Here is a 14,707-nt window from a genome sequence, read left to right as displayed (position 1 = left end):
ACGGAGATGTGTGAGGGGTCATTTTTCGCGAAATGAGGCGACGTTTTCATTGCTACCATTTTAAGGTCTGTGCAACATTTTGATCATTTTTTATTTCATTTTTTATGTTATGTAAAAAGGTGTAAAAGTCGCATTTCGGACATTTGGGCGCCATTTCCCGCCTCGGAGGTCACCGCCGCCCGTAACCGGTTTTTTATTTTGATAGATCTGGCATTTTGGGATGCGGCCATACCTAATATATTTGTGATTTTTACTGTTTATTATGTTTTATATCAGTTCTAGGGAAAGGGGGGTGATTTGAATTTTTTATATTTTATTAATTTTTTTTATTTTTTAAACTTTTTTTTTTCTTTTTTTTTTCACTATTTTTTAGACCATCTAGGGTACATTAACCCTAGATGGTCATATCGCTCCTACCATATACTGCAATACTACAGTATTGCAATATATGGCATTTTTGCAGGTCATACATTACAATGAGCCACTGGCTTATTGTAACGAAACTGCATAAGCCATGTAGCCTCGTGTCAAAAGAAGACCGCCCCCTGATGACGTTTGGGGGCTCGGCGATCGGAAAAAAGATGGCGGCGCCCGCACGCCGCCGTCTTTTAAATGCCGCCGGCGACTTTGCCGGCGGCGTTGAGAGAGTTAATAGCCGCGATCGGTGCAAGCACCGACCGCGGTTATTAGCGGTGGGGGTTTTCTGCAAAATGCAAAAACCCCCACCTCTGTATGAAGAGGACTCAGCCTGTGAGCCCTCTTCATACATCCCTTATACCTCTGCGCCGTAGAGCTACGGCGCAGTGCGTTAAGGGGTTAAAGGACCAGATAATTTTCCTTTTTTTTGCTTTTCCATTTTTTATTTATGTTATTATGTTTAAGAATCCATAACTTTTCACCGTGCAAATGTCACCTGTACTTTATTCTTTGGGTGGGTAAAATTGCGTGAATAATACATTTATAAAGGCTATGTTATGTTTTAATATATTTTTACAAAAATGTAAACCTTTTGTATAAAATAAAGAAATGTCTTCATTTTGTCCTATAACTTTTTCATACTTCGGGTTATGGAGGTGTGGAAGGTGTCATTTTTTGCAGGATCATTTTGGGGACCGTAATCACTTTTTATAAAATCTTTTATGTATTGCAATATGGCAACAAGTGGTGTTTTTCAGGCATTAGGGAGCTATTTTCAGTTACAGGGTTCACCACCAGGAATAACCGTTTTTATATGTTGATAGATCGAGGTGATACCTAGCATTTTTATGATTTTGTTTATTTTTATATCAGTTCTATGGAAACCACTTTTTAGACCCGTGGGGAATTGCTCTGGTACATACATTATAGTGCAGGAAGTAGGGACACACGCAGAGTTTACCCCTTAAGGACGCAACCAGTTTACAGCTTAAGGCTCAGTCCCATTTTTTGTATTCTGACTTGCGTCGCTTTATAAGGTTATAACTTTTGAACACTGTTACTTATCAAAGCGATTCTGAGATAGTTTTTTCCCCACATGTTGTACTTCATTTTAGTGGTAAATGTTGGCTGATAAGTTTTGCGTTTATTTACAAAAAAAGAAAAAATTATGAATTCTTTTGAAAAATGTGCAATTTCCATATTCAAAATCATTGCGTTTTAGATTTAACATCTAAATACGTTGCTGAATAACATTTCCCATATGTCTACTTTACATGTTCATAATTTTTGAAATGTCTGGATAAATTATTTTGATATCGCGCGGCTTACAAATCGAATATCGATTTTTCTGTATTTTCAGAATTGACTATTTTGGGTATAAATACAGTTTTGAATGAAATTTTAAATATTTAACATCAAAACCCCCATAAATAAGCCACCCATTTTCAAATCTGCACCCCCCAAACTATCAGAAATAGCTTTTAGGAAGATTGTTAACCCTTTGAGATCTTCATAGTAATCAAGTCAAAATGGAGGTGAAATTTAGAATGGTCAAATTTTGTCAGTTATACGTTCATGTAGCCCTAAAATTTACACATATTCAAAATATAAAAAGAGAAAACCCATCTTACAATTTGTTCTTCAATTCCTCCAGAGTACAGAGACCCCCCACATGTGACTGTTACTTGTTTTATGGGCGCACAGCAAGGCGCTGGAGGGAAGGAGCACCCTGCAGCTGCCAGGCTTTTAGTTTTCCCATTGGTCTCTTTTGTAGGCTTCGCTGTTGCGTTATTGGGGCCATGTGATGGCATTTTTTTTGCGGGTTGAGATGCTTTTACCATTGTTACCATTTTGGGGTTGGTACCCCCTATTGTTCAAAATTTAGGAACATTTTTTTTGATGGCAGGAGTAGAAAAGCATCAATTCTGTAATGGGTTTTTCAATTTTCTTTGGGTGTTCACAGTATAGCCTAATAATCATGTTATCTTTATTCTATGGGTTGATACGATTACGGGGATATCATACATGCATATTTTTTCTTACATTTTACTAAATTTGTCAAATAAAACCCTAATGTGGGAAAAATCTTCCAAGTGGCAGAACATTTTTAATTTTTTGGCTATGGAGCTGGTTGATGGCTTTTTTTTTTTTCGGGACATGTTGTAGTTTGCAAAAGCATCATTCTGGAGTACATATGTTTTTTGAACATTTTTAATGATCTTTTTATTGCATTTTTTGTGGGCGTGTATAGGTAAAAATCATAATTTTTGGTGGGTTTTTAACGGTGTTCATCCTGAGGGATCAATAATGATTTACTTTAGTTCTACAGGTTGTTACAAATGCGTGATACTATATATGTGGGGTTTGTGTTATGATTTAGACTTTTTTTTGGGTTATATGTCTCTTTATAGGTTATGGGGCTTATGGGTATTTTTATTGATTTATTACTTTACAGTTCAGCTACTGAGGAAAAATCCAAGAGGAGGCTTTGAAACACGTTTAGCGATTTTATCTTAAACTATCTCTTTAGCCGGTTACCATGGAGATTAACGCCAGAAAAAGACGCCAAAAAAAGAGGACATTCTATTATATGAAGCATCTAAGACAACTTTCAACAGGTGCTAACATTTATTTGTATCTACGGGATTACCTCCGTTCCACCTGTGGATTTGGACTACTGGGAGGCGCGTTGGTTGGGATACGGCAGAGTTAATCCCACCAAGCACAGCGGGCTCACGCATGTGCACAACAAACGCTGAGTCAAGACGATCGCTCCCACAAGCAACATCCGTGATGGCTAGCTTCAAGAACCCCTTAATAATTGCGGGGTGAAAGCGTGAGTGCAATATCCCATGTTTACTTCTCAGCAGCAAGCACAATCTATGATAAAAACCCAGTGCTACACCAATACATCGTATTGACTCCACATGCTATATAAGCTTGCACTAATTTTCTACTACCAGTCGCCACTTTTATAACACATATAGACTGTCATCATTTTTTCCACATCTGGACATTCACAACTATACTGCCAATTGTCCATCTAGCTATCTTCGGCGTCCTCCACGGATATACCTTCATTTGTCGTATATATATATATATTTTTTTTTTTTTACTTTTTTAAACACAATTTTTGGGAAGAATTGTGCATCTATTACCCACAATAGTCCGGTAACCGTATTGGGATAGTGCTGAGATACATATTTTGGTTTATATTGTAATTTTGGCCAAAAATTAAACCGCTACAAAGTATTAAATTACGAAATAGCCACAAAGTCTGAAACCCAATTTCTCCCCAGTATGAGGATGCCCCATATGTGGTGGTGACTGCTGTATGGGCACATGGCCGGGCATAGAACGGAAGGAGGCGCCATTCAGAGCAGATCTTCAATGTCACATATTACAGGCTATAAAATGTGGGGGGATTATTTTTTTGTGGATGAGGTCCACTTTTCAGGTACATCATTTACAGGGGGTTCAATAGCTAATAATCAAATTTTATTAACTCTTTCTTGGTGGTGGTTAAAAAGATCATTAATTCTTCTTTATGGTTTTTAGCATTTTTTTGACAGACGTTCACTGTACCATAAAAATAATGTGTTATATTTATTCTCTGGGTCATCTCGACTACGGCGATACCCCAGTTATATGGCTTTTTATGGTTAACTTGTTTTGCAGAATATAGAACTCATTTTGTGAGAAATGTGCTTGTTTTTGCATCGCCAAGTAACAATGGGCAGAACATTTATATTTTTTTGTTTACAGAGCTGGTTTAGAGCTTATTTTCTGCTGGACTAGCTGTATTTGTTCTTGGTATTTTTTATGTTTTATTTGATTACTGCATCGGATGGCACTTCAAGGGACTTTTATTCTTTTTTAATAATTTTTTTCAATTTCACTTTTATTTTTAAACTTTTTTCTTACTGTTTTATTTTGTCCTAGGGTGGGACATCAACAAGTGATCAAATGTATTGCAGCATATTCCATAGACAGCCTATGCATTCTGCATAGGCTGACAGCTGCACTGTTAGATCGTGCACAGTGCACGATCCTAACAGGCAGCTACTATAGGCAGCCCTGGGGTCCTTATCGGAATTCAGGGTTGCCATGGTAACGATCGGCTGTTACTGCGGGATCCCGGCTACCGCGTACCGCTGGGATCCCGCGGCGATCGCACGGGCTCATCTACTGAGCGCGGGCGATTGCCATGACGTAATTCTACGTCAAGGTGCGGGAACGACCCACATCCTATGACGTAGAATCACATCAAGGTGCGTAAAGGGGTTAACCCTTGGGTTACTGCAGACAAATCCAGGGCCTTTACCATGTACCTTTCATCTGCCTGTAGGACAGATACAGGTCCTCCCAAACAATACTTCTCACTTTCTCACAGACCCCAAGGGTACTTTAACCCTAGGAGATGTTATACCCCCTACCATATACTGCAATACTACAGTTTTGCAATGTAATTTGATAATTTGCTACACTGTTATAGGTCCTGCAGAATTACAATTCCTGGAGTCTCATACAGATCTTTTCTCCCCAATGACATCACAGGGAGAGACAATTCCATCCAACATAGCGGGCCCACACGACACTGGCATTTGCCTGCCACACACAACACTAGTAACTATAGTAACTATGGAAAATTAGAATTGTATTCCCATTTTCATGTTCAATTACATTTCATTAAACAGGTTTTTCATAAAACATAAATAATAGAGGTCATGTTGGAAACTTTTGGTGTTTTTTTAGTACATTATTAAACATATGAAAAGAATAACAATTTTTGTTGGATTAATACCAGAAATATATAATTATTATATTTTGCTGAGTGGAGTTTGTATGTGGACAGTAAACTTTTTTTGTCGCTAAATTCAATTTTTTTTAGACAATATTATGCATATGGTTGGATTTTTTTTACCTTTTACTGTTTGGATAACAGTGTGTTGTTGAGAAGTTTTGACCAATTGATGCATGGACAAAAGCAAAAATGGCACCATGAAATGCATGTAAAGTGCCCCACCTATTCCTCCCCAGACCGGATCTATTTATATGGTAATGTAGATTTGCACCTTATTTGTCTGCACTTTATTTGCACTGGACCTCATGTTTATAATATACACCCTCTGTGTAGGAAATTTCTTTGACTCTTGGTCCTAGGTAAATTTGTGCATTTTTCAAGACCATTACCTACCCTTATACTACCTATTATGGCAATTTTTTGTCATCCTTTCTGTCTATGTTTTTGGGGAGCTTTTGTGATATGCACCCATTTTTGGGTTTTTAAGTGTGTTTTAAATGTTGTACTAATAAAGTTTATTATGTGTCATCCATACACTTATAAGGAAAAGAACATCCTTCACCTTATCACAGGAGTTGTGACCAAAAGCACTCATTCAAAAGTTCAGAAAATGGTTCAACAAGAAAAAATGGTTGGTTTTAAAATTGCCAGCAATGAGTATTGACCTGAATTGAAAATTGAAAATCTTTGTGGTAAGTTAAAATCTACCAATAGGAAAAAGAACCATGCAAACATTCAAAAGCTTGAACAAATTGCAAAGGATGAGTGGGCGAAAATACCAGCAGACAAGTGCAAGAAACACTGTCATGGAGGCTGTCATGAGTGCCAAAGGGTGTGCAACCAATCACTAACAAGTGGGGCCTTTGTTGCAGCATGCGCTGTTCATTCAGTTTCTGCTTTGAAATTGCTACATCTAAATTGAAAACCAATGTTTTATTGTTGCGTTACTTTGGACCACTAATTAAGAAATCCTGGGGATATAACTTTGGTACATTTCCATTAATTTCTGAAGATATTGTACACTTTTCAGACTATAAGCTGCACTTTACTATAATTTACACTTTAATACATACCCCAGATTTGGATGTCAAGATGAAAGTAAATATTTTTGACACCAATTAAATTTGGGGTAGGGAACCTTTTTAGCTATGAATGACAAATATATTAAAATTTAATATTGTGAGAGCCATACAATGGGGCACATTTAATAAGGGTCCGTTGGGCGCATTTCCGTCAGGTTTAGAAAATTTTTCCGTTTTGCACTGAATTGCCCCGGGTTTTTGGCTCACACGATTGTGGCACATCGGCGCTGGCCTGCATGCAACACAAATCGGGGGGTGTGGATGTCGGACAGCCGAACTGATTCGGAAAACCGCGGAATTTAACTTTCAAAATTGTGTCGCAAGATCAGCACTTACATGCACCAGCAAGAAGAAGGTGAACTCCGGCGGACCTCAGTGGGGAAGTGACACATGCAGGAAATTGGAAGCATGATCTTAGTGAATTGCGGCAGCTCCGAATCCTCGTCGGACATTCTGGATCGGCGGCGTCAAAGGGACGGGTAAGTAAATGTGCCCCAATATGTTTAAAACTGGGGGTCTCAGATCACGAAAACAAGGGGTCCAAAGGGGTCACGCGTACCTCAGTCGGACCCCTCATCGCTCCATGAGAGTAATGGAGCAGGCGGCTGCGCATGACGTTCTGCTCCATACATCTCAATGGAGCTGACGGAAATTGACGAGCGATGCGTCAGCTCCAAAAGGTTCCCTAACCAAATTTTGTGGGAAAACCCCTTTAATACAAGTACATTATTAATAAGATTGTTATGCTGTTGCTAACCAATGATGGATAAAGTATTTCTTACCATTAAGGTGATGTCTGGTGCTGCATGGTTTTGCTGATGGCTTGATACGTGGTGAGGTAAAGCTTCATGCAGCCTCCAGTAGCCATTAGCCACAGTAATGCCCCAAGTAGACACAATAACACCCCCAGTAGCCAGGAATCATAGTAATCTCCAGTAGCCATTAGTCACAGCGAAACCTACAGTAGCTACAGTGGTGCGCACTGCAGCCAGAATGATGTCCTTGGTAATCACAGTGATGCCCCCTTGTAGCTGGTAGACACAGTGTCAACCCCAGTAGTCACACTGATGTCCCCAGTAGCCATTAGTTACAGTGATGTTCCTAGTAGCCATTAGTTACAGTGATGGCCCGCTGGGGCCAAATTGGCCAGCCATTAGTCACAGTGATGTCTGCTGTAGCAACCATAATGGCCCTATTAGCCATGCCCCCAGTAGCCAGCAGTCATGCCCCTAGTAGCCATTAACAATGACCCCAGAAGCCAGCAGTCATGCCCCTAGTAACCATTAATAATGTCCCCAATAGCCAGCAGTCATTCTGCTCTCTCAGAGATTGTGTGAAACACTTTGTCAGTGCTGGTAGAGGGCATGTGATGTTTGTTTTTTTTAAACCGTAAAGTTGCATGTCCGTAATTGCACAATTTTTCCCGTCAAATATACTTTATTCATACGTGACCATTGCAATGATTAAGTTTCTGTGGGCCTGAGCCTTACACAAGCTTGAATAAACCAGTGCACAGCGATTTTGAACTGAAGCTTGAAATGCTACCAGGGATGTTCCATAATTACTTTTTAAAGCTTTATAAACCCTAACCCTGTATAATAATTATAGAATAATTGTGAATTATCTAACCTGTGGTATTAATCTAAAATTATATATTCTCTTAATGTTGGCTTGAAGTCTGCATAAAAGTTCTGATTTTTGCAAAAAAAATCCATGTATGTCCTCTTGGGTTCCCATGACCTAGATTAGGCCTCTCAACTTTTCCAATGCCTGCCAAACTGTTCTTGTTTTTTTGGGCCCAAGAAGAGATGGTTTCCCACGGAGGGGGAATGGGGTTTAATGTCCCTAGAGTTGCTGTGTAAAGTCACTTTTCAAATTTTTATATCTTTATGAAGATAGTAAGTAGATGTGTTATTATCATAATATAGTTGATATATTAGCAAAAAAGAAACACTAAAGGAAAAATGGAAAAAAGAATTACACTTAAACTAATACTTGTAGGTAATGTCTGAGATTTTGAAGAAAGTGCAGGGAACATTTTAGTCATTGTACAGCAAAGCATGGCTGTTCATCGGTAAACAGAGGCTGTCAAGAACTGCTTGAGTTGAATGACTAAATTGGTGAGTAATTCAGGAAGGAGGGAACGTTTTTTATGTTTTAATTTTATTAAATGCTGTTTGAGTTTATGTTTATACCACATATACAACTTATTTGAAGAAAAGCTGCCACCAAGAACAACAAACTAAATGAAATACCTAACACTACTACTGAACAGTTCTAATGAATTGGTCACTCCAAAAGCCCAAAGCCAGTGTTTTCCCATCCAGCTCTTTTCAGTGTTATTACAGCAATTTCTGACAGAATGTGAGGTATTTTTGAATATAGGAGAAATTTCATAACAAATTGAGCAGTCGATTTTCTACATTAATTCGTTCCAAAAATAAAATTGTGGGGGCCCAGTGAAGGACAGCATTTGCTTACACCCGGATGCTCTGGCAGATCCTAAAGCATCTTAGAACGGATGATCATTTGGTATTCCATCCTTTGCTAGAGGCCCCTAGTCAAGGGCGTTACAAGGGTAGTAAAAGATCCGGGGCACGGCCCCAGTGCATATGTACCAAATTTACATAACCCACCTCTTGTGCTTGCAATAAAAACAACTATACTTATAATTTTCAGCTACAGGAAACACAGGTGAAACAATGTTTCCCAAAAGTGGCCTAAGATTTAATAGTAGAAACCTGCACTTACACTCACCAGCCACTTTATTAGGTACACCATGCTAGTAAAGGGTTGGACCCCCTTTTGCCTTCAGAACTGCCTCAATTCTTCGTGGCATAGATTCAACAAGGTGCTGGAAGCATTCCTCAGAGATTTTGGTCCATATTGACATGATGGCATCACACAGTTGCCGCAGATTTGTCGGCTGCACATCCATGATGCGAATCTCCCGTTCCACCACATCCCAAAGATGCTCTATTGGATTGAGATCTGGTGACTGTGGAGGCCATTTGAGTACAGTGAACTCATTGTCATGTTCAAGAAACCAGTCTGAGATGATTCCAGCTTTATCACATGTCGCATTATCCTGCTGAAAGTAGCCATCAGATGTTGGGTACATTGTGGTCATAACGGGATCGACATGGCCAGCAACAATACTCAGGTAGGCTGTGGCGTTGCAACGATGCTCAATTGGTACCAAGGGGCCCAAAGAGTGCCAAGAAAATATTCCCCACACCATGACACCACCACCACCAGCCTGAACAGTTGATACAAGGCAGGATGGATCCATGCTTTCATGTTCTTGACGCCAAATTCTGACCCTACCATCCGAATGTCGCAGCAGAAATCGCGACTCATCAGACCAGGCAACTTTTTTCCAATCTTCTACTGTCCAATTTCGATGAGCTTGTGCAAATTGTAGCCTCAGTTTCCTGTTCTTAGCTGAAAGGAGTGGCACCAGAGATGCTGTTCTGCCTACCTTGGTTGTAACGGGCGGCGATTTGAGTCACTGTTGCCTTTCTATCAGCTCGAACCAGTTTGCCCATTCTTCTCTGACCTCTGGCATCAACAAGGCATTTCCACCCACAGAACTGTCGCTCACTGGATGTTTTTTCTTTTTCGGACCATTCTCTGTAAACCCTAGAGATGGTTGTGCGTGAAAATCCCAGTAGATCAGCAGTTTCTGAAATACTCAGACCAGCCCTTCTGGCACCAACAACCATGCCACGTTCAAAGGCACTCAAATCATCTTTCTTCCCCATACTGATGCTCGGTTTGAACTGCAGGAGATTGTCTTGACCATGTCTACATGCCTAAATGCACTGAGTTGCCGCCATGTGATTGGCTGATTAGAAATTAAGTGTTAACGAGCAGTTGGACAGGTGTACCTAATAAAGTGGCCGGTGAGTGTATGTCCCCACAGCCCTCCCTAGTAATGTACTCACAGCCCCCCAGTAATGTCCTCACAGCACCCCCACTAATTTCTTCACAGCACCCCCAGTATTATCCCCAATGCCCCCAGTAATGTCCTCACACAGCCCCCAGTAATGTCCCCAAAGCCTTCCAAGTAATGTCCTCACAGTGCCCCAGTAATTTTCCCAGAAATGTCCTCACAGCCCCTCCCCCCATAATGTCCTCATAGCCCCTCCCCCCCATCATGTCCTCACAGCCCTCCCAGTACTGTCCTCACAGCTCCAACAGCAATTTCCTCACAGCCCGCCAGCAATGTGCTTATAGCATCCCTAGAGAATGTGATCACATGCATTAAGATTTCAGCACCAGAATGTGAATGTGATCACAGTATTCCCAGTAATGTCCACAGGAGGGTTCTTGGAATGTTCTCACAGCCCCCCCCCCTAATAATGACCCCCACAGCCTCCCTAGTAATGTCCCCACAGTACCCCAGATATGTCCCCGCACCCAAGTGCACCTACGGTAAGCTCAGAATGGGAATACACAGAGCTCGCTCACTTTATAATTCTGATTTTATTAAATCAATTCATATCCTATTTACATTGATACAAAGTTACATAGTTAATACGGTTGAATATATGTCCATCACGTACAACCAAAGAAGAGATGCAAGGGAAACAATTCTATATACAACATATATAATGTTATTTTGATGTAAAAAGGCATATGGGTCCTTTTATTTAATCGGCAAAACTTTTGGATACCAGGGGACGCTGCAGCTAAATCATACCTAGGTAGCCTGTGCGATACGTTTTTGTTTTCAAAAATAGACTGGTAAGTTAAAGAAAAGTTACCATCAAAATCAAGCATCATAAACCAGGGACACTTACTCTTAGATCCAGGCACTGTGACTGTCATAATATTCTTAATAATGATAATATTTTGTTATATTGTTGATGCTTAAAGGGGTTTTCCGAGTTCTTGAAAAAAAGCTAAAAGTGGCCGATACAGGGCTGCTTAAAAAAAATAAAGATGTACTTACCTCCCGGTGCCCTCCCATATCCTGCACTGCTGTCGCTCCAGTCCGGGCACCATGTAAACAAACATGGCCGCCGGAGCAGCGCTGGATTCAGCTTCCGGCCGGCCGTGGCCAGGCACGCCTATCCGTCCCTATACACAGCCGGATACGGGAGGGCACCGGGAGGTAAGTACATCTTTATTTTTTTTAAGCAGCCCTGTCCCGGCCACTTTTAACTTTTTTTTCAAGAACTCGGACAACCCCTTTAAGCATCTATGCTTTGGATATTTGGGATAATCCCTACATTAGTATGTATTAGTATATGTCCCCACTTTGGCATAAATTCCAATTTTATGACTATGTGATCATCTAATGAAGAGATGGCTGCCATAATGCAGTACCCTTATGCAACGATTTGGATATAATTGTCTTCATAATATAAATCATATAATTCATATTATATTCATACAATTCTACTAATATGTTATTTATTTGCCAGCAGTGCATAGCTTTAATCCAGATTAGATTAGAGGTACTTTGATTGACAAGAGATGAGAAGCTTAAAAGGTGAGCTACATGGCTATGAGGCTTCATACCCCTGACAAAGTCGCATTGGGTGTCAGGTGATGATACGCGTGGGGAGCCTCCCACCCCGACTAGGGAATGGTGTTTGTTTGTGCATCAGTGCATTAGTGTCATTCTGCTGCAGATTTATGTTTTGCAGTTACGTAGAGACTTTACTTTGGTCTAATGCACTTGCATGTTATCTTTGAAGTTTCTTATTTGATGTGTCACAAGAATGGAGTTAATGCACATGCACTTTACTTTCCATGTATCCTATTTCATGTACTATATGAACGGAAGCGGTGCCAGCTTGATTATGTCAGCAATTAAATACTTGATTTACATCTAATGCATGTTTACAATACTAGGGACTAAAGCAACAGGTAGTTTTTCTACAATTGGGTTCTGACCCGTGAATTTGTTTTTTATTTAACTACTTCAACACTATTGGTCGGGGGAGGTGGACAGAGTGGAGTTATCTTACCCCTTCTAACCTATGTTGCTCTTTGTGGTACTTTTGAACTTTTAAATGTCATATGTACTTGTATCTCTATGAATTAATAAAGATTTTTTGTTTCACTTTACTTTCCGATGAAGCACACTCTCTTTCTTGGTAATTTTCATTGGTGTATTTTAGTGTGTGGACCTGTCTCTATAAATGTAACACAGATGCGCATGCCTCGTTGTTTATACTTCAATATTCAAAAATCAACTTTTAAAATTATTTGTTAAGATGAGCAGAACGTGTATCAACCAACCCCGTGCACTCTCTCTCCTTCTTCACACTGTGTAGCAACAGGAAGTGCAGGAGAGACCTGCTAGGCTTATTGTAACAGCCTTTGAAGAAACAACACTGAGAGGCTCTGGAAACACCCTTCAGGGCCCTTCAGGCTCATTAGAATAATTGTAAAGGTCAATTTTAGAAGGAAGGAGCCCATGGAAAACAAATATAAGAAGATTATCGCAGTCACATGCCTGGATCTATGAGTAAGTGTTCCTGGTTTATCATACTTGATTTTAATGGTAGATTTCCTTTGCACGAAGAATGTAATTTTTTGCTGGTGTTAGCTTCCAATTGCCTATGCTATGCTGATTTTAAAAATATCTATGGATTGTTTCAACCCTATATATTAGTTTAATTTACATTACCTGACTACCTGACATCAGCATGTGGTAATTCCCAGGGGAGGGGCAGCTGCAGCCTGTGCGTGCCTGTGTCTCCTCATGCATTCTTCCTCTGCTTCACACCATCCCCTCCCTCCCCTGCCTGTCCAATGCACATGACAGGAAGTGGGGTGTGATGAGGAAGTTGGATTAGTGTAAATGAGAGACCGGTTGTAGCAAGATCAACAATAAGGTCATCATAATGCAGAAAATAATGAACTCTAAACAACAGATGTGGTATGTAAGAAGTTTCTGTCAGATAGTATTTTTTGCAGAAACATACAAAGTTTATTGATATACCAGTAAAAACACTTAAAATACACGTACCAAGTCACTTGTACGATCAGGGAATGGTTATGAGATAACAAAAATTACATCCATCCACACTACTGCATTGCAGAGGCAACAATAAACATATAAAAATTAGCTTGTCACATAATGCATCTTAGTCACAGTATAGTGTGTCCTTATGGTGGCTAATAGCCGTGCAATGCATAAGCAACAGCATATACGACCACCATATCCAACATATATCAACAAGATCAAACCTGCATTTAGGGGGAGAGGCCCCATGTGTATCGCCACATCTGAGGAAACCACATCCTGTTCATCATGAAAACAAACGTCGCCAAGAGGGCAGTCAGGAGATCAACAAAATAATAATTAAAATAATAATAAAATAATTAAAAATTAGGTATCCATGTTCACAACCATTATAAGCACCAATACACCTTGGACATGAACACCAGAGGTAATAAAATTCTGTTTATACATAATATTACATCGCCAGGGATCACCAACAATGATCCCCTATTTTCTCAGAACATCTTAATCATCAGGAAAATCAAACACTAATGAGTTCAGAATCACAACTGCTGTCAAAGGAACATATTTATATTTTTTTACATATATAAGTATATTTTACAGGATGCAATATAACATTAAAAGCACCTCATATATTAACAGATGGTGGTTGTCAAATTCACCTTGTTAAAATAAAATTTTATACACAGTAATATCATAGGCAATATGTACCAATGATTATTTATTCAGATGGGTTCCTTGAGCAAGCGGTGGTGCGTGCATCTGTCTACTCACTACAAGTCTTCCTACACCAGCAAACAAATGTTTAACAGGATGAAAGGTCACTGGAGCAACAAGCTGAATTACTCCTGCTTGCAAACAACAGACATGACCGATCACCGCTCATCTGTGCTTCATCAAGTATATTCAAAATAATCGAGATTGTTACTAGTCTGTTTATTAATTATCCTGTGGAAGAGTCACTTATGAAATATGTGTTTATAAATATGTGGAGGTTTTATGTTATGGAATAACTATACTATAATTAGAAGTATACCTGCTGTGGAATGACACGTAACATGCTGATTGGCTGCTAGTATTTTAAATAGCAGCCTCTTCCACAGAACTGTAGTCATGGATTAAAGGGGTATTCCCATCTGGGCATTCACATTTAATTAAATTCATTTTCCATAATTAAACATTTCATCAATTAGATGTTATTAAAAAAATGTTCCTGTGTGAAGATAATTTCTCATAAATGTGGCCAAGTTATCCCTTAGAAACGAGATAGCTTCCTCGGATACGACCACTTCACATTTTGAACTCTGCCTGACCACCTGGCTTCAGAAATCATTACCACGGGATGGCTGTAGGACCTGCAGTAACTCCCGGACATTTCATATACAGAAACTTTTTGTTTCCTTGTGCAATTCCTCCAGC

The 14,707-nt window shown here is 39.7% G+C and overlaps 1 protein-coding gene across 1 annotated transcript in view; it reads right to left on the bottom strand.

Annotated features, from left to right (window-relative positions):
- Window positions 1–14,707, bottom strand: part of LOC140076571 (rho GTPase-activating protein 6-like) — a 178,211-nt gene that overhangs the window by 43,275 nt on the left and 120,229 nt on the right. The window lies entirely within an intron of this gene.

The sequence above is a fragment of the Engystomops pustulosus genome, chromosome 9, assembly GCF_040894005.1.
Source record: "Engystomops pustulosus chromosome 9, aEngPut4.maternal, whole genome shotgun sequence".
Lineage (NCBI taxonomy): Eukaryota > Metazoa > Chordata > Amphibia > Anura > Leptodactylidae > Engystomops > Engystomops pustulosus.
The sequence above is the reverse complement of the archived record's forward strand: the minus strand, read 5'-3'. Positions and strand labels throughout refer to the sequence as shown.